Below are 24,850 nucleotides of genomic sequence, written 5' to 3'. Positions count from 1 at the left end.
AGATATCTAAGTCTCAGAATAAATCTGAGATAACCACTTAATCTTGTCTGTTCATCCACAGCCTGAAATTACTAATCATGGAAAACATCCTGCTTGTTTAAACTCCCCACTTGTTCGCTTTTACACAAAACAAAAAATAGATGTAAGAGTTTCTAAGATAGATAATGCAATAGACAGCAAGAAAAAAATCCCACTCTGTGCAATGAACACATTGCAAGAAATGGGGTAAAATACATTCTCGTTAAAAATAATGAAATATATTTTTCATATCTCCTATTATTGTGGAAAAGATGTTTTGAAGAGTTATGGTCATTTGCCTTCTGTGAAGTCATAAGTTAGACTGATCCTATCAGGACTAAAACTGTTACTTGTAATTAAGTTGCCAAACTATTGAGGTTATTTGAAACCATGATAATAAATATATACTGATACTTAGGTACTGGGGATTTCATATAATAATGGGTTATCACTGGTAATGAGAAAAAATATTGTAAATACTATGAATTAAGAGAAAGCCTAAAACAAGCTGTTTTGTTTTCCTTGGTCATATTTCTGGCCAAGAAAAATATGACTGTCTGGCAAAGCAGAATCTGATCATTGATCCTGTTCATAATGGAAGATATACTTCCTTAGGGCCAGATTTCAGCCTCTGATTTTCAGCTTGCCACAGTGCAGCAAGATCAAAGTAGGATTGTTATGACACCGATGTTAGATAGCAGGCATTAGAAAATGTAGAAAATAACAGTCATTTTACATAGAACAGTCAATTCATCCCCTGATATGAAGAAAAGGTTATGATGTGGTAAAAAACAATGTTTTTGAAAAATTGATATAGTGTCAGACAGGAAGTCTCATATGAACTTTTGCACTCAGACCATGAAATTCAATCACAGATTATGAAAGAATAGAGCTCGCATGTGACTTCTGTTGATTTCTTTTTTTTTTTTTTCCCAAGGTGCTGTTGGCTGAGAAGGTAACAGAAAGATATTGAATCATTTTTGTTTACATAGGAGAACTTTCCTAGTCAGAGTAATAAAATGCTGTTTGGATACTTTTATTAAAAACGTGATCTTGTATAACGTGCACGAAAACTGAATCTTACCTGAGGTAAACCAAGGTGAAAAGAAATAATGCTCATATCAATAAGGTGTTTTACACAAGTTAATGCATATCACCTTAACCTTGAGGACAGTCCAAATGCACCTGCTTAGCCACTGGGAAACAGGACTATCTAAGGCAATGCTCTTTAATTACAAATTTTTCTAGTGAACAGTTTTGCATTTGCCATGGAGTAGGAAGGGGCACAGTCACAGTTGTGCCCAGTGACTCATCTGTGGCAACTTGTTACTCTGCAATATATTTCTTTGTGGGTCTTCTCAGCTGAAGAATGTATTAGGTCAGAACTTGGTATTTACCTTAACTTAAGTCTCCTACACATAAAAATCTTTTGTATGTATTCAGGGCCTAGAGGATTTTCTCCCAGTAGATGTGTCTCATGTCAGACTGTTCAAAACACCTCAAGAAATCTCTAACTCAGATAAAAAATATTCTCCATAGGAACTCTTTCTGTGTAAGTAATCAGTAAATTTGGATTCTGAAGATATAAATGTGATGGTTTTGTTTCCTCTAATCCTTTCCAATTTCTCAGCATATAGATAACAGGGTTGGAGGGTAAGAGAAAGATCTTTCTATTGTCCTTCACTGCTCTTCCTTTGAACCGTTTCTGAAAAAGGAACATGGCAATGGCAGCTAACGGGATGTAACAATGTGCATAGCTCTGATAGAGTACATTGCCCCCCGAAACTGTTGTATGTGAATCTACTGAATGGAGGACATCGGTGTGTCATTTCAAATAGCATATTTCAAATCCACAAAAAAATCCCAAGCCTTTATGATTTAGAGTGGTTTTTTATTTAGAGCATTGGGGGTTTTTTTTCTTTCAAAGTGGATATTTCTTATTCAGCAAGATTGGAGCTAGTTTATTATGGGATTCTTCTGGAAAACAATAACAAATCTATGTATTCTCAGGAGTCCTTCAAATATGTTTCGGAGAAGTCAGTCCTCATAGTATATAGCTACCTTCGACTTCATGACAGGGAATATTTTATGTCATAAGAACAGTATGCAAAAAATGCAGAACTGTGGATAGGTAAAAATTCTCCAAAACCAGCAAAAACTTTATGCTGAACCTGGCTTCTCCTCATACAAGGAATCAAACCCAGTTATTTAAACAAATTTAGAAGAAAAGTAAGGCCAGCCCATATTTTGACATGGGCTGAAAACCACCCACTGCTTTCATTGTATCACATATTTTTGCTGCAGTGAATCAGCAGCATCTCTTGTCACTCACTTCAAAAAAGGTTTGCTGCTGGAGATATTTTTCAGCAGAGAAGGATATGAGTAAGGGGCAATGGGAGGGAGGCCTTTGAAAAGTTATAAAAAGAAAAGGAAAACAAAAGGGAGAGTAATGAAAGAAGCAAGCAGAGAATACAAAAATGAAGGCATGGGGTGGACTGATGGGAAATAAAGAAAATTGCACATGGGTGGGAAATGAATAATTTTGTGAGAGTTTATAAAAATAAGTAGTGAATCTGGAAAGGAATAATAATTGAGCCAGTGTAGGAAAACTCATGTATATTTACCCATGTTTTTTGTGAAGGAACATAGAAAGAAATTATTCCACTTCTGATACAGAGGCTCCCTAACCCTGGGCTAGCCTCTCTACCTGTGGGTAACACCTCTGTGCAAAATACTTAAAAAGGCAAATGAGTCTAGAAGCAGTTGTTCTCTGTCACTCTGCTATTTTGCTGTGAAGTGTTACATTCTTAGGAATAGTAATGCAGATGGATACTCAGGAAAATATTTTTGTAATTCTGTCTTTAAGAATAAGAACTTGTTAGTTTGTTGTTCTTAATAAGAGCTCAGAAGCAGCCCCTCTGAACATATTTGCAACTGAATCATAGAATTACTATCTTAATTTGTGCAATTTACCTTATCTTCTTCAGTTTCTTATGTTTTCCTTAAATAAAAAAAAAGCTTTAAAGATAATTATATCCCATCGTTCTTCAGTGTTGCTAGTATTTTTGATTTACATTCTTTTAAATTTTTCCCATGTTTAGTCCTCCCTGAGGAGTTTAATGAGAACCCCAAATAAGATATGTTATAGTTGCAGAATATCAGAATCATAGCTGGACAAGGGATTAGAGGAGAACGGGGACAGTAGAGTGAAAGAGGAATCAGCTGAGCCATCATGTCCAGAATTGAGTACTATCTTGGATATAACACTCCAGCATCATATCAGGTGAACCTGTGTTACAGGAACCTCACTTGCAAAATCTGACAGAAGATAGATACACTTCTTTCAGCCAGCAAGGAACACACCGGTCTTGCCTACACATTCTCTTTCCTCTTGCAACACAGACCTCATTTCATGACATTGTTGAAGACATGTTAGACACATGTTATGCCAGGAGAAGATAGCACACCCGGTAGCAAGTGCTGCAGTCTATTACACAGAGTTATTGCATCTCTAAATTATATCATGGTAGGAATTGACCTTCATGGCTCAGACATAAAAATGGTTTTAATTTTAATATAATGTGTTTCAAGGCATCTTGGGAACCTACTCACAGAGAACGTTTCACACAAAGTATCTTTCTTTGATAGTTTGTCTCCTTCTTGACCTCTAAGTTTTTATCTTTCATCTTTCTCTGGTTTTTATTACTACTTGTTTTATTTAAAGTATGTTTATGAAAGGAAAATGATGCCTTCTGAAAAAGAAAAACATCCAATACCTTCAGTTAACTATGCCACGTGATCCACAGTTTGCTGTCAGTTTTTCTTTATTGTGCATTTTTCATTATACCTCTTACACTGTTTTTTACCATTGGTTTTAGCTCAGGCAAGAATTTAAATTACTGCTAATTTAAGAACACGGTGAGTCTCATTTACTGCAGAATAATAAACATTTGCTTGAAACTAAGTCATTTCACTGTTCGAAAAATGGGGCCAGTTCTATGAGTTCATTTATGGCATTTCAAATTTTGAGCAAATTTTAAAGAAAGACAATTAGTGTCCTGGCAGCCAAGAACTAATTTGAACAGAGGTTGTTCCCAGTCACCTGGATATCTGAGAAATGCTTCATTACTTTATCGCCTCACAAAGCAAGTAATGGTCGTATATTATAATATAAGGGTGTTATAAGAGTGCGGTTTTTCTATTGTTATTATTTATTATTATAAAATTGTTGATTTAAAGGTAGAAAATTTAAGCAAGTGTACAAATATTTTGTGAAAGGTGGGTTCTTACTACAGCATCTCAGAAACAATACCTATCTTTATAGGACTTCCTCAAATATTTTAGGTTATACTCAGCAATCCACTGTGAGACGTTGATAAAATCTCTTACATTCTTTCTGTTCCTTTCACATATGGAAAGGAAGTTCTTTCATTTGTAACTCTGTGAGTTAGATTTTAATCTTCTGAGGCAGGAACTATCTCTTACTGCACTGTGGGACTGGGACTACCTATCCAGACTACTGTCTGGGAGAGATACTGTGCTAATAATAATACAATAATAAAAATATATTTTTAATTAAAGTAACTTAGTCATACTTACTTGTACATATTCAACATGAGATAAACTGTGGTCTGGAACCATTGCAAAGTGAGATAATGGGTATGTAAGCATCTGCTAGCATAAATGTTATTCTTAGAATGTTGAAACTTAATTGCAGACTAAGTTCTTCATGCAAAACATTTCAAGATGCATTGGCTGCTCTCACACTGACAAATAACAGGTGATAAAAACCAGCAATAAAAGACAGAAAGGTATGCAACAAAGGCAAGAAAATAGGGGAAACAGCTGGGAATTCAATTTGTGAAGGAAAAATACAATAAAAGAGTGTTAATATGAAAGTGTAATCAAGAAAACTAGAAGGACTGTCAAAGTTAGTATGACAGCATGAGTTTATTTTTAAACTTAGTTTAAAATTCTTATAAGCACTTTTAAAGGAATTCTTGGTTCATTACAGTTCCACTCTTAATGTAGTTACCAGCATCCATGAACAGCAACCAAAGTTCATTTCATCGGAGGACATGCTGCTTACATGGAAGAATCTTGTGTTCAGGAAGTCAGTTATGCTCACAGACAAGGCTCAGCAAAAATAAGAACCTTTTTCCAGTTCAGCACTGGCAGACTATTTTTATTCCTTACCAATATGTGGTGATACTCCATAAATCAGAGGTGATAAATATATGCATTTTGAGCTATGTGCAGATGACAGTAGAAATTTATCATGAGATGGGCATGAGGGCACTAGAAAAGGAAAACCAGAGCTGCCAGATTGCCCTGGTTTCAAAAGCACATCTATCTCAGCCTCATCTTCCAGTGCAACATACAAATTTATACCTTTCTATAGCTCTAGAGCTCCCTCCCACACTCTTGGAAGTGCTCTTTCCTGCCTTCTCTCCTTTCAGACTGCTGAAGTATGCTGCACATATCCTGTGATTCAGGGATATGGAGCTTGGGACCAGTGAGGGAGAGCAAGGAGTTTTGTGAACATCTTACTACAGGCTAATTTCCTTATTCTGGAGAGGTTATGAGACGATGCTGTGGTTAGAGCAAGGTGGGTCTACAGCAACAAAGAGTGTGGTGTGTGTGAAGATTGTTGGCTGTGCAGAAGGCACTGTACCTTGTTATCCTAAGGGGGAACCAGAAGCATGCGAGTGTGTGGAAGGGACAAGTGTTCATAAGACTATTATTCTTAAAAGCAAACAGTCTGCAGGCAAGTTGAGACAAGAAGACTGAGGAAAGCAGCAAGAGTGCTTAGACCATTATTAATGAAAAGGATGGCTTGTAACTATAACACGTCAGTTAACCTGCATTTTGCTATCTTTAGAAACCTTGGAGGGAAGAACTGGGGAAGATAGAAAAGGGTTTTGTGCATCCTTCTTTCAGAGAGTTAAGCAGTGTCATCTGCATTATTCATTCTTCCAGTTGCCAGTTGTTGGTAGGGGATAGTCAGCTACTCCTACAGTAGCCGTAAAGGTGTTCTCTGTGGAACATATTGGAACCAGGAGAGCATTGCTGGTTGGGGAAATTTGTTGTGAAGGAAAATGAAGAAATGGGGATAGCCCAGAATCTGAGATGCATGGTGGATACTGGGGAATAAACTCTCACACAAAGATTTTGTCTCATTTGAAAACTTAAAGTCATGTGAATGAGAAGGTAAAATATATTCTATACATTTAGAATAGGGCACAGTTTTAGCTCAAGGCTTCCGTTAGGCAAACTAGCTGTACAAGATAATAACTAAAGATGTGCTTAAAGTATACATTCTGAAAAAGAATAGACTTAAACATGTGGTTTATAATTCTTTTTTCTGAATAAAAATCTAATTCAACAAGTAATTATCCAGAAAGAAAATGCTGGTGTTTCTGTTGTTATTTGGTTCAGAATAGGCATGCCTTATAGCATAACAGAAGTTTGAATGTAGATGGGAAATGATGGGCGTCTGCTGTGGAGGTCCCACTGGGGACAAATTCATAAGAAAGCATAGATTTTTTTGCTCCTGCACCTTTCTGAGTTCATATTGTAGTAGGAGTGACAAGCCCTTGCCTGTCTCAGAGCTACCAGTCTTTCCCTTTTAGAGGTAGCTGCTTTGGCTAGGATATGTTATGTACTCGAACAGAGTGAACCAAATTGATGTCTGGCCTCAGAAGCCACAACGGCTTATAGCTGCAATCGTAAATCCCTTTCTCTTTCTCTCCTCTGCCTTCTGGTGTCTCTTTCTCTTCTTTCTTTTTAATATAAAGTAGCTTTCAGAACGAAAATCTAGTGTTTCTTGGCCAAAATACCGTAATTAGAGCGTGAGTACTGAATGAAAGATGTCTTTGCTGATAAACAGTCTAAGAAGGCTCTCATGTAACAATAAAACCCCACATATTTCATTCAGTTTAGAAGGATTTAAGTGAAAAGAAATACCTCTTCTTCAGTCATCTGAGGTGGCTTTTTTCACTGTAACTTGAAACTCCAGGTAGGATTTACTGCTCTGTTGTGTTCCTGCAGAGGTGAAGATATGGGATGTTATAAAAAGCATGTTGTATATGGATTTTCTTATCCTACATATACAGTATGCTTGTACTACTGTATACAGTATACAATACTATGTAGTATTGTTCTCTGTATAACTCTCCTTTCCTACATCAGAGTATAGAAAATATATACTTCAACCTTGGACATACCTTAAAAAATGTTTATACCTGTATTTGGTTTTCTTTTAGTTTCAGTTCACAGCCTATTTGCAAGATGTCACTCATGCAATCATATGTACCTCTCATTAAGCAGTAGTTGATACTATGTAGAAAAGGTTTTTACTTTCATAGCCAGCGGTTTTTATTGAGAGTACAGATGGTAATTTGAGAAGGTTTCAATTTCAGGAGTATTGCGTTGCATTTTTATAGCCATACTTACTTTTCTAAGTTATAAATAAGATACTTGAAATTTCAAATTGCTGTTGTAGTCTTTCTCTCTTTTTTCTTTTTAAAGGAACACTATGCACAGTTCATTGTTGCACGTAAACTGAAAGATACCCTGGCACTTTTTTGTAACCATACATTAAAAGAAACCACTTATATACATCTAAACAAAATCTATCACAACTAATATTTGTTATGATAGTGGCAGTGAACTGCAAGTGGCATGCTATTGGAAAAAAGACAGCAGAGGTAGGAGAAATGAGCTCCTCAAGACAAAGACTGCAGGGCAAATTCACTATGCAATGTTCTGTTTCTTGTCAAATGTGTTACTAAATGAGGCTTAGAGCAGAAAAATGACACTATGTGATTATATGATTTTAGATAGTTTTTTTTTAAGAAGTAAAGAACAGAGCTAAATTCATGGAGGCTATGATGGGACTGCGGCAAGTGTATTACACAGCACACTCAGTTGTACTGTTCCCCCAATCACTCCTAGCAAGAATGTGACCAGCAAGGGCACTGTAGCCCCTTTTCAGCTTGCATGGCTTTCTTCAGGTGGAAATCAGGCTGGGAGGTGAGGTATGTGGTAATTCATGCAAGCGTGTTTGCAGATATTGAGCCATGATGCCACTTGATCTCATATCGAAATGTGGGAGTTAGAGAGACTTTCCTGGTCCTGTAGTTTCGGCATAGTCAGAGGCACTTAGTTGTAGCAAGATTTGTTTTAGATTTTTAACAGAATTCACAGCTGGAGCTACTACTCTTACTCCCGTAGAAGGAATCTTGGGTGATTTGTGCAACTCTGACCTGGACTCACAGCAGCTAGCTGGCTGAACAGGGGACCTCACTTCAACCTGTAAGCAATCACAGATCTCGTTAATGTTGCTAGGTATACTACATATCTTACATTTAGGTTAAATGAAAGAAGCAATGAAACTCTGTATGGAGTAAAATATCTGAAAAAACCAAACCAGAGCAAAAGCCTTCTCATAGGGAGTGAGAGAGAACAATTTCTGAGGATTGATAGAAAAAGAGTACTTTTAGTTTGTTGCTGTGCTTTTCTGTATGTGTATATGAGACAAAAAGGAGAAAGAAAGCAAGCAGAGTTAGTAATTTTGGCCAAGAGAGGATAAAAGATAGGATTCCCAAAGTCACAGATTGCCTGGAAAAGTAGCCTTGGACTCTATTTCATCTTTATTCATCCTCTTCAAGGAAGCAGGATTTCATGCTGGTTTTTAATAACAACTGGGAGAGCACCAAAAATGAAGTAAGAGCAACATCCCTTCTTTTCCTCCCATCTCCAGACTAATTCCCAAGAAAACAGTCCAGTAGGATACTGGTAGGCTAGACAATACCAGCCAAGGGTGAGTGTTGGAGAACAGGGTTTCAGACTATGCTGTCATGGCTTTGGTCCTCTTAAAATAAAATTCTTGTTACTCTCTAACAAACTTATTTATTTAACCATGTTGAATGACAGTTTATCATTTGTGTGTTCCAAAATTCAGTGAAAATTTGACTCATCAGACAACCAGCTTGATTTTATAATCTTGCAAAATATAGTGCCCCATTACACAATGAACTATAGTCTCATTATCTTGTTAGTATTTGCAATAAATGATGTTTCATTATCCTATTATGAAACATCTAATATATTCTAGATTGCCTCAATACTAATTACTTTCTGCATGTCAAACTGTATGCTATAAATCATCTTTGCTTTTCAAAGTTCCGACGGAGAAGCTATAAAAAGACTACCTTCCAATCAACTGTACAGAATGATGGTTTCTTCCAGTATTGTCTCCTGCCTTTCCGTTCTCCTGGAAGTGATTTGTGTATGTAAACAAACCCACCTAACTGGGATGCCATCTCTTAGGTTAGCTAGTGATATGTCTCTGACAATGCATTTATTTATGTTTAGTATATCCCAGGCTTTGTGAATATCTGTGGTGAAGCAGAAACTTCAAGCAACCTGAACAAGATCAGGCTGCAATGAATGCCTCTGTTGTCAATAAAGAGCTGCCATAGCTCTGCAGACCAATGTGATTTTTGAGAATTCACTGGAACAATGGCCTGAATGGAGGGGAATTTATGACAATATCAAAATTCCCCTTCACATTTTATTATTGTATTATGACAGCAGGCTCTAAACATAGCCATAGACATAATAAGCACTTGCCCAGGGCAGTAGATAGTAGTCTAATGGCAGCCAAACATTCCTTTTAGTGATTTTGTTAGTGTGAACTGCTTGTCCTTGCTCTGTGTACACTTCAGTCTTGGGTACCCGCTTACATTTTTGGTGATGAGGCAAGAGATAAGACTGCAGCAATTTGCTGTCAGCACACTGATCCAAGATCATTCCTTCTTACTTCCCATTTCTTGCATAGCTAAAGCCAGAGACACATCAAGGAGGTAAAAGATTGAGAAATTCCTGGTTCATCGGGTGACTCCTTGATCTTTTGGTGATGAACTAAAGTCTGCTGACTTCTTACATGCAGCTGTTTAGCTGTCCTATGTGGCCATCCAGCACATGCATGACCTATTGCTTTGGATTATCTTTAAAAATGTACAAAATATCTCCTACCTTAAGTATGTACAAAAGACTGAGTTATGTGAACATTTCTGTACTTGCAGGAACAGTTCTGACTGACTGTTGAAGGCATGATGTCTATCTACAGTCTGGTCTATTTTGGAGCAGTAACCACCTGGGGAGTCTTTGGGATACCTAGATTCTCCATTCAGGATGCTAATTAATAATTGAAGAATGCATTAATATCCTGATTTCTGCTGGAATAGAGTTAATTTTCTTCATAGCAGCTGGTATGGGGCTATGTTTTGGATTTGTGCTGGAAAGAGGGGTGATAATGCAGAAAGATGTTTTAGTTGTTGCTAAGTAGCACTTACACTAGGCAAGGACTTGCTCAGTTCCCCAGGCTCTGCCGGGTGCACGAGAAGCTGGGAGGGGACACAGCTGGGACAGCTGTTCTCAACTGACCAACGGGTTATTCCATACCATATGGCGTCATGTTAAACATATAAAGCTGGGGGAAGAAAAATGAAGCAGGGGACATTCGGAGTGATGGTATTTGTCTTCAACGTAACTGTTACGCCTGATGAAGCCCTGCTTTCCTGGAGATGGCTGAACACCTGCCTGCCCATTGGAAGGAATGAATGAATTCCTTCTGTTGCTTTGTTTGCGAGTGTGGCTTTTGCTTTACCTATTAAACTGTCTTTATCCTAACCCAGGAGTTTCCTCACTTTTCCTCTTCCAATTCTCCCCCCATCCCACCAGGGGGGAGTGAGTGAGAAGCTGCGTGGTGCTTGGTGGCTGACTGGGGCTAAACCATGACAATTAGTGATGGTTACCAATTTGTCTAGGCACAGCAGGAGCTACCTGGGGGAATCTCTAAGACTGTAATAGTTAGTCAAATGTTTTCCTGTGAAGGTAGGGAGGAATTCAGTTAATCCTGCCTCAAGTCAGCCCATTGGTTCATCTGTACAGAAAGTAGCTGTTCCTGGACCACTCAGTGAACTCATGACTAAATGCCCTGTGTGCACACAGGCACAGCCCTGACACCCAGCCACACCAAGTTATAACTGTAGGACAACTGAATTCTACTGCAGTTACCACATGAACTTTGCAGCTTTTGCCTCATGGGGTTGAGTATCCCTCCCCAGGAACTTATTTTGTCATCATTCCTCATGTGAAAGAATTAATTTTTTTCTACACCCGTGAAAAGTCTAGAGGTGACTCTGAATGTAGCTCTGAGGATTCACTGGGCCTCCTGAGAGTATCCACCATCTTGTTTCTCATGCATTTTTGTGCTATTTTGAAGAGCTGGTTTATATCTTGCATCCATTATAATTCTGTTTTAAATCCTGAACTCTAAATTAGCCTGCAGTGTTGGGACATGGTACATTAAAAAAAAAAAAAAAGAAAGAAAGAAAAAATAAGAAAATTATAGAGTTGCCCACATACAGAGCTACTAGAAGAAATACTCTCCCAAAAGAAGGAAACAATGTCCGTTGCCATTAACTGAAACTGGCTGTGACATTCTGGTTTGACATAAGGGGAGAAAATTGCCCACTTTGAGCATAATTAAGCATGGAATGCAGACTGTAGAATCTGACTTGCAGTTTTTTACAGCCCAACTAGTCAAAGTCCTGGGCAACCTGCTCTAATGCAGTGTTGACTCTATTCTGGCTAAAAGATTGGATGTGAGGATCTCTTGAAGTTCCTTTGCAACCTGATTTATTCTATGAATCTGTGATTCTATGAGAATTGGAGGAAATAACCAACAGAAGCAAAGAGATAGCCATCTGAAGATATGGAAGAAAAGATTGCTCTAATAGGTTAAATCTAACTTCTTTTTTTTTTTCCCTTCTTTTTTATTTTAAAATGGGAGCAAACATGGGAGTAGACTATTTTAGCCAAAATTGACTATTAACTAGAATATTTTATGCAAGACTTCTTTTATATCACCAGAGTGGAAGAATTGGTTTAGTCCTTTTTAAAGTACATGTCCACACTACACACAATGTCCTTTGCTCAAGATGAAAAATAAAAATTAAGAACATCAATCAAAAAGGAAAGAAAAGGGCCATAGAAAGTGGCAATAATGCTCTGAAAATGTTTGACCTTTGTTTACTTCACCTACTTCACTTCAGCAGCTTTTTCACAAGCAGTTTCCATGTAATGGAGTTACTTCTGCAGAAAATTGGAATAACATTACAGTGAATCTAGTTCAAGGAGGACTTTTTTATCTATTTTACAGGGCAGGATCAGGTCCATAAATCATAGCAACGCTGGTCTAAAGGGAAAAAGATTTTCCAATGTCATACACATTCCTAACAGAATGAATCGCCTAAGGAAGGTATTTATGAAAACAGTAACCAAAAGTGTAAGCCAGGAGAAATCTTCTGGTTAAATTGGGGTAATATATCAAAGTGACAGAAATAAGACAGTAGGGTTTCTTTTAATCAGTAAGTTCTGTGTAATTAAATGTGGTATAACCAAAGATGACTTTTACTGCAAAGAGATGAAAATATAGATGTGTTTACATATTTGTTATCATACATCTTCAGTAAGAGTGAAAAATAAAATTACAAGGGAGGGAAAAATGTGTTTGGTTTTTTTCATGAGTAAAGCATAAAGCCACAGCTTTGTTCACTGCATGTTATTAGGACCAGCCAAAGCTCTTTAAATTAGGAGTTCTTTGGTTAGAAAGCAAAAGTAGGTAGAGACGCAACACATAATTTAACTTACTATGTCACATAAGTCAACAGCAGTGCCAGGAATAGTTGGGTATATTCCTGTGTATTTGCTAATTACGTTGTCATTCACACATAATGTTCAGTGTGAAGTAAACAAAATTAATGCAATATTTCATGGGTACCCTTAAAACTCATCAGCATATATGAAGAAAAAGTGATTTCCTCCAAAGTGTTAAAAATCCTGTGCTAGCAATCATTGCCATTAATAACCGAACAGTTCAATCATGAGAGCTAAAAAACTGTGTGGTTGGATGGCAAGCACTGCAGCAGCTGGGTAAAATAGATGCCTGATTTTTTTATAGCATGCTGTCTTGAAGAAAACAGTTATTGAGGATGTTTCAAATATAGCTTTGTGAATTGATCATATGCAGTGCAGAAAGTAGATTCATGTCATGAGTTAGCATGTGATATTCAAGTGTTTGCATTGCCACTAAAACAAACCAAAAACAGCAAAAGCTTTCCGATGTTCATTACAAAGTCAACTTTCATGAGGTCCTAAGGTTATAAACCACCTTGATGTATGCCTGGCCCTGAAATGCCATCTGATTTCCATGGACTTCTGAATATATTTCACTTCACAGCCTGCTGTTCTTTCAAGGGTGATCTTTTAACCCTCTTCAAAATAATTTTGGTCAAGATTCAAAACTCCTTGCTCAGGGTAAATCCGCAAGTCTTTACTGCGAGAATTTAGTCTGAAGACTGACTTTGAGATTTAACTCCTTCCATTTTAGCTTGCTTGCATTGAAGACAATTAGCTTTCTGCAGTGCTGCTAAGTAACCTTCTCCTTTCCTAAGTTTTTCCCCTTTGCAGCTATTTGTCTGGCTCATCTTATTTTCTCTCCATTGACTTGATATATTGTGACAAAAGGGAAGGGAGATACGCAACATTTTCATACTGATCCATAGGTAGGAAAGCAAATGTTTTAATGCCATCTCCCAAGGGCTGAAGTCTTTCACATTTGCTTATCTCTTAGGTCTGCTTGCTGAGTGAGATGTCACCCAGGGGAAAATAATGGTGATAATGTGACATAATACAGTAATATAAGCTAGAATTAGTGTGGGAAACTGGTGACAACGTTCCCTACTCTGACAGCTGTTTCAGAAAGTCAGCAGTGATGGGATGCCTCTGTTTAACATCAAGCCTGGTGCTTTCTACGTATATTTATAAAGCTGATTGTAGATTTGAACTTAGGATATTATCAGCCTTTGGTTGACTAAAAGCAAACTACATTGTTCCTGTCTAAAGATCATCAAGTTTGTCTCACTGGATTAAAAATATCCTTAGGAATGCTCAAGTACATGAAGTTGGTGTGTCTCCTACTGTTTGTTCCTTGAAAGCTTCTTCATAGCAGAACAAATCCACCAGCTGGTGTGCATAATGCACAGATATAGCACCCAGTCTCTTTGGATTATTATTGCCAGGATTTTTCAGGGACTGCAGTTTTGAGAGACTCTTTTAAAAAAAAACATCTTACTCCCTGGAATAAAAACTTATGGTTTCCCAAGTATGAGCAGCAATATGTGCTCTTACAAACATAGACATCTGAAGTAACTTCATTAACTTTCTATAGCCCCCCTGGGTGTACTTGACAAATGCTGAAAGAAAACTTTTACAGCTTTATTTAAGAGAATTCTGCCCCATCAGATCTATAATCAGGTTGGGAGCATGCTGCCCTTTACCTTGGGACATATGAGGGAAAAGTCAAACTTGATTTGAAGACAGCACGGTCAGGTCTATCAAAAGCCCTGGGAAAGTTGAGTTTCCAGTTGTATATGAATATTAGTGGGTGTTGAACATTTTAGAAATCATATTCCATGCCACAGAAATGACTATAAGTCTTATATTATGTTTTGAGTCACCGCTATGAATCATCAGCTTTTTGTTTTCACCTGTGCACTTCTCACAGCAAGTTAATTATAGCACTCCATACCTGCATTTGGGTTTCTTTGTGACAGCTTTGTTTGTAGTAGATTTTTTTAGTATTGGTATTGAACACGTAGGTTTTTAGAACTTCATCCAAAAGTTGCATCCTCAGTGGAAGTGTCCTGGACAAAAGGACTTAAGCTGAACTTAATTATGATCAGGGTCTAATAGCTTATTAAATTCTTCCCTAGCATCTTCAGGCTAAAATGTTAATGTGATATTTATGGGTCATAATCCACTTTTGCATGAACAGGCACAAAAACTGCCTCACCAGAAATTACAGTTTTATAGTATGATTTGAGACCACAAGGGAATCAGGATGTCTCTCTCTTCTGGCTATCGACTTTGGAATCACCTTCTCTGCAAATACAGACCCAACAAAAAGCCACACAAGTATCACATCACCACCTGAAGAATCAAATCCACCCTCTGGTCAGAGAAGCCTACTGACAGGCTCAAGGAAAGTGCCTGCCAAATCTTGCTGAGACTAGTAAAAATCCAAAGACCTGTATTATATGATCTGTGTTTAGCTTCTAATGACAGGAGAAGGGGTGATGATAAAAATGGGGAAAAGAGAACAAAGCAGTAAGAGAAAAGATGATTTATGGGCCTGATGTGTCAGTAGGTCTAAAAACATAGATTTCCTTGAATTATTCTGGCAATAACATACACAATATATTTTTAATATCAAGATTTTCACCATTTCAATCTCTGCTTTAATCTGCAATTTTTTTTTCTTAAAAGAGCATTCTGTTTGTCTTAATATGTCTACTAGTGGGAAGTTTCTGCTTAGCTGATTTAAATAATGTCATACCCATTTTCATAATTGTCCTTTGTATTTAACATCTTATTGACAGGAAAATTTCTGACCCTGAGATATATTTTAGTAGCATATCTGCAGGCTACAGTAATGCTTTTAAAAGTTAAATCCGAGTAGAAGCTTTTTAAAGCTATCAAACATACCCAATGTCTTCAGTGTTGTCTGTTATTTCTCCTGGTAGTAATATTATGTTGACACATCACGCAAGAAATATGCGTAAGGAGTTAGCTTCGGTTAAATAAATTTTAGAAAATATTTATTCTCACTAGTCAATAAAACTCCATCTCAAATTTCATTTTTCAAAGAAATATTATTTCACCCTTTGAAAGCCTAGTTGACTTTCACTAAGAAACATAGCACACTGTAAAAAAATCTTTAAAAGCTTGTTTTCATTAACTGTCACATTCTTCAGAAAAGAAAGTGCTTACTGAATATACTTCCACCATAAATTATGTAAGAGTCTTGTTGAGTGTTTAAGAAAAGTGAGGTCTTGTTTACTCACTTAAGAAAGCTTATATACATCCTCAAACACCAACCATAAAAAACATAGACAAGGAGGAAAGAAACTTACTTCATTGTTGGCACTTTATGAGCAATTATTTGTTTAGGTAAGTCACTGAGGTTCCTTAACATATAAGCATTAACTTATTTTTTTTTCTATGTTGCTGTGTGGAGTAAAACAGAGAAGAAGCAAAAATTATCAGTGGAGATTCAAATTATTTATTTTAAGAAAAAAGGTTTGCATATCATAATTCAGAGCTTTGATAAAGTGGCATTCAGAAGAATATGGTGAGATGAAGTCCCTATGATGTCTCTTGCTCCCATGTGCACCCTAATCTGGGTTAATAAGCATCCAGTGTTTTTATACAGGTGTGGTGACTTGTGACACAAAGTTGTAGAGATCAGACTTTAGAAGATTCTTGATGATAATACAGTTAGGACCACCCCAGCAGGGACTGAGACTGGAACTCAACAGCAAAATAAAGAGGCAGAGGAAGGATATTAAATATTATGATAAAGTCCTCCCTCCCTACTTCCCTTCCTCCTAGAATTAAACTTCCCTAATGTTCCAGCTTTTTAATCAACTCCAAAATTAATTTCTAAAAACTATTTTTTTATCAACATTTCAGTATAAATATTTTGACCGTCCTGTTTGCAGCATACTGACCTCCTCAGTGGTTTGACAAGACTGTAAATTTTTTCTGCCTGGCGTCCTGCTTGAAATTTTAGGATGCAGCTATATATTTACAATTACCTGTCAGTTTTTGTGTATCAGAACCATCTTTCTTTGTTCTCCACCTGTGTAGCTTCTGACACAGCTCTCTTGATCAATATGGCCTAGCACAGGCATGTAACCTGGGCAAGGTCATTTATATACTTCAGTATGGCGACTGTAGGGTAATCTGTCACAGAGCTGCTTACCTTTTCTTTCTAACAGCCATACCTCTGCCAGGACAATTTCAGACTCTTTTTTTCCATGGTTTTCACATCAGCAACTATTCTCTAATTGGGGCCTCAATATAGTCCCTTTCCAGTCTGCCATTTCTCATCAAAAAATCAGGAAAAGAGAGCAGATTAATTGCAGTGCCCTCTCTTGACTTATGGCTTATCCAGTTCACTGCACCATTAAGTAATTCACACAGAATATTCCTAGGGTAAAACTACATATTTTACGAGTCACGTTTCTGAGATTCCTTTAAAAACTCCTTTTATCAGATTGCTTGCTTAGGTTATTTTTGTCAGAGACAACAGAAAATTCTGCATGCTCTATTATATTCAGGCATTAAAAAAAATCCCAAAGTACGATCTAAGCACAGAAACATGGCCTATGCAGATTTTCACATTCCCCAATGCTTTACATTCTATTAATATATATAAGGCACATCTTCTGTGAACGTTGAATGAGATTCATTTTAAATATAAGGCAATATAAGAATGGCATCAGATTGGTTTTTTTTTTTTTTATTATAACAGTTTATCATTAATCTTGTTAAAAGTTTTGTTCTCATATAACCTTTATTACTCCCTTTTTCTATGGTAAAATAAGGCATAATAATTTCCCTTCTGTTACTGCCCTCTCTGATCTGACCTTCAAATGTCGTTATGTCACTCTTGCTGCTTTTTGATCATGCATATAATATGCACCTTCACTCACTTATGTGAAGCTATATCAAAGGTCTTTCATGATTCAAGCTATGAGTGAAGTAATCATATTATATCCATCATTTACAGCAAAAGAGCAGATAGTTTAGCCAAACTTAGCATTTTCCTACTGATGTGAAATAAAAGCGACAGAAACACAAAAAATTACACCTTAAAGCACAAACAAAAAAATAAAAATGCTCGTTTTCAGACACTGCTGGCTGAGCAAAATCATATTGTATTGTTTAGAAGCTAAAGTAATTGTCTTTCTTACAACTGTACTTCAGTCTTTAGGCTATATTGTGTTTCATGCTCAAAGTATTTTCAGAACTCCATCAATGCCTGCATAATATACTTAGTACCATTAGTGTCTACAATTATTGCATGTTAGCATAAAGAACCAAAACATTTTCTTCATTACATAATTATTTAACAACAATGTCTTCAAATTATAAAGCATCAGGTATCTTAAATTTACTTCATTATCTGTTATATTTCTCTTTACCAATAGAAAGTTTTATATAACCCGGTAGGAAATGTTCATTTGGTCCCAGGGCAGGTCAACATGATTTCCTATTTTGAAAACTTGAAGACATTGAAGATAGATGACTAACAAAGGAAGCTCATGCATAAAATCCATTTTTATGAGGCATTTAATATTTTCAGAGCCAATGAGGTATGTATAGAGCTCTCTAATCATAAAAAAATGAGATAGAGCTCAGAAAGCCTCATTTTCTTCTCCCATTTAGCTGTGTAGATCACAGATTGCATGCTTTACTGAAGTCAAATGAGTTACATAGATGTAATAGGGGCGTGAATAAAACTCACGTCTTCGAAATATTTAAATTTGTTAGAATTTGAATTATTACTATTACTTCCCTTAAAATTTCTTTACAAGTGAAATCTATTCCATGAAAGCTTGGAAGTTATATTTTCGTTTATCAGGATGGAACATCAAATTCAAGAGCTTTCACAAGAAAGTATTTCCAAGGGGACAAAACAGTGCCTGAAGGTACATGATCAGTGTTGTGCTTCCTTCTTGTTGGCAGAAAAGCTCCATCTGCTAGGAAGATTGAGCTCTTACTTTCTTCCTAGAGAAACTGTACTTATTTTACTTTCTACTTTTGTATACAACTTTTCTATGGAAAATTTCTATCAAAGAAATATTCTTCAACATCACCAAGTTTTACACACTGTAAGTACCCAACAAATGAAATTACTAACTAACCAGAAGAACATTTTTTCTTTTTTAAATTCAGATAGGCTAAGAGGTATATTGAGAACTGAAGTGCTCTGGGATGGGGCTATGTGATGGGATAGAAATACTAGTTCCTGAGTGATTCCAAGTCATTTTCATGTGGGAACGAATCTGGGCTGTTCACCACTAGACAAAATTATCACCTTTATTTTCCAATGAAACCAAGGCATCCAGGCTGTTGAGATGTGCTTCAGGGAATCTCCTACGAAGATACCTGGAAGCCAAGGACTGAGATGAGCATCACACAATGCCCAGTCACTACTCAGTAGTCTGTGGTTTTAATGCAGGTAACTAGTGCAGGACAGGATTTCACAAGAATTTCCAAGCAGTACAATCAGCTGATGTTACCCCGATGTCTGCTGCGGTATAATACTCTTCTTCAACCTGTTTTCTCCAGTATTTGTTGTTGTTGCTTTTTTTACTTGGAACTCTTTTATAACCAGGAGCTCTTATTATTATTGGTTCTGGTTATCTCTCCCCCTTTTAAATATGAACTTTTTTAAAAAGAAGAAAAAGACAAATATTTGTTAAGAAGCTAGTTTATTTTGAAAGAATTGAGTATAATTTTTCACTGTTACAATCTTTATTCTTCATATTATTAAACATTTTTCATTTACATCAACTAATTATACGCTTGGTTTAATGGGTTTCATTAGGAATTATTGTTAAAATTTTACGAATGATGATTGATTCCTTTTTCTCTCAGGAAGGTAACTGATTCATTTTATCTGAATTTTTACAATCTTTTTTCAAACACATGTGGGTGCCTGTATCATAATAGCTATGCCATTACTCAGTTTGTGGCGTATTTATGCTTGGGGAGGACTATGATACCCCAGTGGTTTAAGATTTCCCAGAATTAATAAACTTGTAAGCAAGAAAGGATCTTGAATTATTGCTTTTGTCAGAAAGCTTTCTAGTGGAAGGGTAACCTTAAGGTAAATGTGAGAGAAAGAGAGCCCAAGTCTGTGTCCTCAAAATACCATGAAGAAATAGACTGGTTTAAAGGCTTTGTCCTTTCAAGGTACTGTGGCCAGGACATCTACTTCACCCTAAACTGGAGAACTGAATGTTTGAAATAAGAGGTGGAGACTCGTCTTTCACAATTTTCTGAATCATCTGTTTTAAGAAATGGGGTTTAGGCAATTTACTATGAAACCAGCCTGTGAAACTTAAAAATCACCTCTTACTTCTGATCATCACTGTAAACAGTTCAGACCTGAGCCGTTAACTGGTTTTAACTAAAAAATTTGTTTGAGTAAAAGACAGATTTTTAACTGCAATCGACTTAGTCAATCCACAAGACCCTATTTTATTCACATTGTTTCGTAGGAGTTACTAATGGACGGAAAAGGGTACTCAAGTTACACATTGCTGTTCCTTTGAGGAACAGTACCAGGGATCACTGACCATTGCACCTGGATAAAGCATGTGGAGGTATATTTCTCACTGACAACTTGCTGGTTTGCATTTTGCTCTGTGTTATTCATCATAGTTTTTTGCACATATCATTAGGAGGGGCTGATCTGTGATACAGCTGCTGATTGTGGGGTCTGTCACCCCAAACAAGTCCAGAATGGTTCATGCTATAGCGAAGTACTTGAACCCTGCCACTCACTTGACTGGTGGAAACAGCTGCTTTATAAAAGGCAAAAGAATTGAAGATAGCTGTCATGGTTTAGCCCCAGTCAGCAACCAAGCACCACGCAGCCGCTTGCTCACTCCCCGCTGGTGGGATGAGGGAGAGAATCGGAAGAGGAAAAGTGAGGAAACTCCTGGGTTAGGATAAAGACAGTTTAACAGGTAAAGCAAAAGCTGCGCGTGGAAGCAAATCGAAACAAGGAATTCATACACTACTTCCCATGGGCAGGCAGGCGGGCAGGCAGGCAGGCAGCCGTCTCCAGGAAAGCAGGGCTCCATCACACATAACGGTTACTTGGGAAGACAAATGCCATCACTCCCAATGCCCCCCCTTCCTTCTTCCTTCCCCAGCTTTATATACTGAGCGTGACGTCATATGGTATGGAATATCCCATTGGTCAGTTGGGGTCAGCTGTCCCAGCTGTGCCCCCTCCCAGCTTCTTGTGCACCCGGCAGAGCCTGGGGAGCTGAAAAAGTCCTTGACCAGTGCAAGTGCTACTTAGCCACAACTAAAACATCTCCACATTATCACCACTGTTTCCAGCAAAACTCCAAAACACAGCCCCATGCTAGCTACTACGAAGAAATGTAACCCTATCCCAGCTGAAACCAGGACAATGGCAAAGCTTCCAAGTTTGTTATCACAGATTATAACACATATTAGTGTAGGACTATGTGAAAGGCCTGTACAACTGAGAAGGAACAATAACAAACAAATTAATAGTGTTTCTAACACTCTGGAAATAGTGTGCTTTAATTTCAATAAAACTGCTAATATGTGGATTGCCTTACCTGGAAATAATAGATCTAAATCCAGTGAAGAGACTGAGGTTTGTCAAACATGAAACTTCCATCTTATCTTTTGATTATGTGATTCCACTATTTGCAAGGTAAACCAGATTCATACATAATACATGCAGATTCAGTTCACATTACTAAACCTTCAGATTAAAGTGTTACTTCCCTGCAAAATGCGTGCTATTTTTAGCAGTGCTCTGTATCTGTCTGCAGGTAAATATCTGACAGGCAAAATGACAGTAAGTGGCACTTACTGATGCTACTTTATTTGTGTGCTTTGTAGAATGAACAAAAATTACAGAAAGCTGTAAATGGCTTTTTTTTTCTTTACTTTGGCTCTTTTAAAGTTGCATGGATGAGAAGAGTATATCTGTAGTTTGAGAGACATTTTGCTACATTTCTTAGCACTACTATGTTAGTTTTCCTTTATCATCAAGTAAGAGTTTCCTACTTTCTTGTCATATGTGGTCTGAAAAATAATGTGTTAATTTCTTGATCAGCCTTTAATAAACTACAGGTTACACCTTATTGGACTCTATACTGGGACCTGTCAAGTCTGGGATACCATTATGTGGCTTTCGGCACTTCCACTGCATCAAGATTACTCATGTGCTGGGAAGACCAGACCTTTATGTATGAAATAACCTGCAGACAAAAAAGGATACCACTGACAGAAAGAGACTGATTGTGAGAGAAGCCAAGCTTTTTAAGGTGCAAGGTGAAACACATATTAAAAAAATAGTGCTGAAAATATGAAATATCATCTCTTTTTTAGCTTGGCAAAAGAAGAACAAGAGGTTTATGACTTCTGTACAGTCAAAAAATAGAAGTGGATTAAAAACTCTTGACCCAGAGAGAACTCCTGCTGGGGGTTGCAGCCAGCCAGGTCTGGAACAGCAGGGAGTGATGGGCCTCTCCGGGGGCAGCAGCAGTGTCAACAGCAGGAGATGTGTGTTGGTCAAGGCCCTGAGTCACCAGGACAAGGAGCTGCAGAAGCTGAGCAGGCTGTGTGCTGTCAGGGAGGATAAATGTGAGATTGACAGGGGCTTCACAAGAAACTTTGCAGAGGGAAGACCTGAATCTTGTGATGGGGGTAAGGAGGGACAGGTAAAGGCCACACCTGAGTGTGTGGTGGGTAGAGGCTCACAAGATGGGAGAGGCTTGAAGCTTGTGACCTCTGGCAGCCAAAGAAAGGCTTCTTCTTTACCCTCAGATCTGAATTCACAGAACTGATAGTAATATCCTGTGTAGGGGAACAAGCTCCATCAATGGAAGCCTCAGAGTGAGCTTGGCTTGAACAGAACACTAGCTCCAAGAGGAAGTAATGGGTGATGGTGGTTGGAGGTCCCCTTTTGGCAAGGGTGGAAGCACCCTTCATCTGTACCAATGTGCTAGGTCACTCTTTTCTTGCCACGAGGTTTGCTGTTAGCAGCGGTTTGGTGTATGGAGGATGGTTCCAGAGAGACTGCAAAGGTTTTTCCAACCCTCAGGCAGTCTTTCATGTTGTCCACATGCATCATTCTCGAGGGAGACCTGGAACAAATCAGGAGGGCCTACAGAGGTCTGGAGATAAAGATGAAGGACGTGGGAGGCTGAGTGGTGCTCCACTCACTTCTACAACCGAAGGGACAGGTCTCGGGTAGAAGTGGATACACCCTGTGAATTAAAAACTGCCTGGTGCCATGGGTAGTGTCTTGCCTTTTATGATCATAGGTGTCTCTCTGAGGAATGAGGACTGCTAGCAAGAGATAGGACCCATTTGACAATGCTGATGTAAAAGCATATTTGCCCACAGTCTCACTTGTTTGTTGAGGAAGAGGTTAAACCAGTGTGGTGGGTTGTCCTTGGCTGGACACCAGGTGCCCACCAAAGCTGCTCTCGCAATCCCCTCCTCAGCTGGGCAGGGGAGAGAAAATAGAACAAAAAGCTTATGGGTTGAGAAAAGGACAGGGAGAGATCAGTCACCAGTTACTGTCATGGGCAAAACAGACTTAGGTAAATTAGCTTAATCTGTCACCAAGCAAATGAGAATAGGATAATGAGAAATAAAACCAAATCTCAAAAACACCTTCCTTCCATCCCTCCCTTCTTCCCAGGCTTAACTTTACTCCCTAGTTCTCTACCTTCTCCTTCCAAGTGGTACAGGGGGATGGGGAATGGGGGTTACAGTCAGATCATCACAGGTTGTTTCTGCCACTCCTTCCTCCTCGGGGGGAGAACTACTCATATTCTTCCCCTGCTCCAGAGTGGGGCCCCTTCCAAGGGGTGCAGTCCAGGAACAGACTGCTCCAGCGTGGGTCTCCCATGGGGTCACAAGTCTGCCAGCAAACCTGCTCCAGCATGAGCTCCTCTCTCCATAGGTCCACAGGTCCTTCCATGAACCTGCTCCAGCATGGGCTTCCCACAGGTTCACAGCCTCCTTCAGGCATCCATCTGGTGTGGAGTCCTCCATGGGCTGCAGGTGGATATCTGCTGCACTATTAACCTCCCTGGGCTGCAGGGGCACAGCCTGCCTCACCACGGTCTTCACCATGGGCTGCAGGTGAATCTCTGCTCCGGTGCCCTCTCCTTCTTCACTGACCTTGGTGTCTGCAAAGATGTTTCTCTCATGTATTCTCACACATTTCTCCAGCTGCAATTGCACAGCTGGGTTTTTTTTTTTTTTTTTGTTCACCCTTCTTAAATAAGTTATCACAGAGGTGCTACCACCATCACTAATGGGCTCAGCCTTGGCCAGTGGTGGGTCTGTCTTGCAGCCAGCTGGAATTGGCTCTATTGGACATAGGGGAAGCTTCTAGCAGCTTCTTCAGAAGCCACTTCTATAACCCCTCCACTACCAAAACTTTGCCATGTAAACTCAGTACTAACAGGTACACTGGGAATGATGATGACAGTTTGCAGGTTAGTGAAAAAATGGAGGTCAAGGGTGGTAAATACATGGGGCAGGGTGATGGGAGTAAAAGACGAGGCAGGTGGCAAAGGGTGCCTGTGACGTTTCTGTGTACAAATGCACGCAGCATGGGAAACAAGCAGGAGGAGCAGGTGGAGTGTGTGTGAATGCAGAACTGATACGTGATTGCAACAACTGACTTGGGGACAGCTCATATGTCTGGAGCGCTGTGATGGTTTGATGGATGGATACAGGCTCCTTAGGAAAGGCAAGCAGCAGAGAAAAGGAGATGGGGTTGCCAGTATGCTAAGGAGCAGCTCAGATACACGGCGCTCTTCAGCTTTTCAGACAGGTGACAAACTGCTTGAGACTCTTTGAGTCAGGATTAGCAAACAGAACAAGGGCAACACTGTAGTGAGAATTTGTTACAGACCACCTGATCAAGGTGAGCAAGTAAACAAAGTACTCTTTAAGCAACTGAAGAAGTCTCCTGATCACAGACCCTTGTTCTTGTAGGACACTCCCTGACACAACCTAGGAGGGCAACACAGCTGGACTCCTGAAATCAAGAATATTTCTAGAGGGTGTTGCAGGCAACTTCTTAACACACATACTAGGTAGGCCAACC

The sequence above is a fragment of the Phalacrocorax aristotelis genome, chromosome 2 (genome assembly GCF_949628215.1).
Source record: "Phalacrocorax aristotelis chromosome 2, bGulAri2.1, whole genome shotgun sequence".
Lineage (NCBI taxonomy): Eukaryota > Metazoa > Chordata > Aves > Suliformes > Phalacrocoracidae > Phalacrocorax > Phalacrocorax aristotelis.
Note: the sequence above shows the minus strand (reverse complement) of the source record.